A 2,602-nucleotide genomic window follows, 5' to 3' on the forward strand; every position below is an offset into this window, starting at 1 on the left:
GAGGCTTTGCAACACCTCTTCCATAAGAATTTAGTCTCTACAATAATCCTGAATAAAATCTTGTCTATTTCGGATCCAAATAGAAGCTGTAGGCCTCAACGTTTGTATTTTTTAGGGTATGTGTCTATTTAGTGCCTCGCGCGGCGATGACAGGCAGGCAATGTGATGGAGGTGACATTGTAAGGTGCTGCGATGCGATGACAGACAGTCGCTTCTCTACCGCGGGGGTGGGTGAACGATGTTTGCCAGCGGGAAGGTTGAGTAATGTGGAGGGCAGAGAAGGGAATGACCTAGGACCGGACGGGGTACGAGAAAGGGATGGAGGAGGAAGAGAGAAGTGGAAAGAGGAGGAAGTCGGGAGAAGAGCAATGACGGGGGGGGGGGGGAATTGGATTTTTTTTTTTTAATTAGGGCTGAATTACACACCTTAAAACAAGAGGATCAACCATATTTAGCCACATTTTCTCTAAAACAAACACACACACACACACACACACATGTATTCTGTTATGGAGCTTGGTGGCAAGGAAATGTGTGTATGTCTGCGATGGTGTGGCGAGGTGGGGGGGTTGCCATGATAACACAGACTCCCTGCACCAGCCAAGCTAAGACCATGAGTATTGCCCACTGAGTCTCGCACTTTATATAAAATATCTCAGTACTCATATTTAATGCCAATATTGCCGTTTGTTCATTACAATTTGGTAGAACATACTCGGACCTAATTTGTAAAAACGATCAGTGAATATTAATGTTTTCTGTGGCAAGAAATGACATGTGATGAAAGTGTTTGGTGGTGGGGTGGAGTGGGTGTCTAGCGATGCATTGTGGTGAGACACAGATGCACTCACAGGGCACATATTTACACACACACACACACACACACACACACACACACACACTCTCTCTCTCTCTTTCTCTCTCTCTCTCTCTCTCTGATGGAACTTGCTGGTAGGGAAATGTATTTATGTAACTGTGGTGGTGTCGGGAGGTTGCCATGGTAACACACAGACTTTCTTTGCAAATTTTTTTTTTTTTTTTTTGGATAGGGCTGGTAAAGAGAGCTGTATGATCATGAGAGTTAATAGAGACAGCATTAACACTCTCATTGTAGTATGACTCACTCTCAGCTGAATGCTATCGCCAAGCAGTACCTGGAATAGAATACCAGAGTTGCCCCTACCATGAAAGGGCCCTGGTACCATCTAGTGGTTGTGAAAGTAGCTGGACAAGTCTCTCGTCTTGGTAGGCGTCGCTACATGGGTGCTTTTGCTAGTGGCCGTATGACAGTGGAAGGACGAGGGTGTGTGTGTGTTGCTGTTGCATCATTCCCCTGTGGTAAGTGTTGGATATTTGCTGTTTTTAGCCATTAAGGTGACTACATTAGGACACAAGGATATCGCACTGACAGCCAGGAAGTATCATGGCCCAAAGAAATAATACCTATGAGGCTACTAGACGTAATTCTGATGAGACAAGGGGGCTGTTAGTGTGAGGGAGATGAGGAGGCCTTGTAGTCCAGTGCTGCCGTTTTGTGGAAAATCGTCTGCTAATGTGGAAAAACAAATGAACGACGAGCATGGATGAGGGCAGGCGGACGTCGTTCCACACTAATTGTTCAAGTTATTCTGTAGGAATAAGGGGGATTTTGTCATGATTGGGAGGAACTAACATGTATTGTTATTCAGACCCTTCACAGTTAAACCGACGAATATGCAGCGTTTGTCTATAATACTGTCATTTAAAACAAGGAAGAATACGTCGTGGAACAGTGTACCTCTACCCAACCGGCAATATCATAAAAAAAAAAAAAAAGATATTTACAAGTCACTTGCCAGCCCTTAGCAGTCCACACTTACTTTGTAATATTAAAGAAATAACGAAACAATGTTGTAAATCGTGTACAGTTGATATACTAGAAAACTTGGATGTGGATAAACTTACTTGTCTCCTGTCTTGTTATTAATCAACATTTGCTGACTTATTAACTCTCTTAATCATTAAACGTCCTTACACTTGAATCATAATAGGTCTGACATCATTAATTATAACCTCTCTTCCAGTATTCACAGTATACCAAATTTTATGGTAGTTATACCAACAATACATCCTCTGTCATCCTGGTTACTAAACGAGACCGTGTGCAATAATGACGTCACAACCAGTGTGCAATTCACGGCAACTCTGCCTTGTACCGCCTCAATGTTGGTGTCTCAGCACCAGTGAAATAGCAGTGTGAGTGTCGTCCTGTTGATTCTCGTGCCGATCAGACTGGTGGACTAGGTTTGCCTGCCCCCTTGTCCCTGTCCACCCAACAGTACAGTTTGGGACCTGAATGTAAACTGATAAGTGCGATTCAGATTTCAGAGGGACAGTGTGATGGAAAAAAAATATTGTATGTAAGTTATTTTGTTCTGAAGCACACACACACACACACACACACACACACACACGTATATTGTGGTGTTGTTCCTTCATATTACCAAGGCCGAGATAGTCGTTTTTTGCAACTTATTTCTGGTATTTCAGTGAAAGAAATGAACTTACAGCTCTACATCATTTCCATACCACTTCTTCGTGACTAGCACCATTCTAGTGTTAA

The sequence above is a fragment of the Coenobita brevimanus genome, chromosome 20 (assembly GCF_032717465.1).
Source record: "Coenobita brevimanus isolate Jiangsu-jjx chromosome 20, ASM3271746v2, whole genome shotgun sequence".
NCBI lineage: Eukaryota > Metazoa > Arthropoda > Malacostraca > Decapoda > Coenobitidae > Coenobita > Coenobita brevimanus.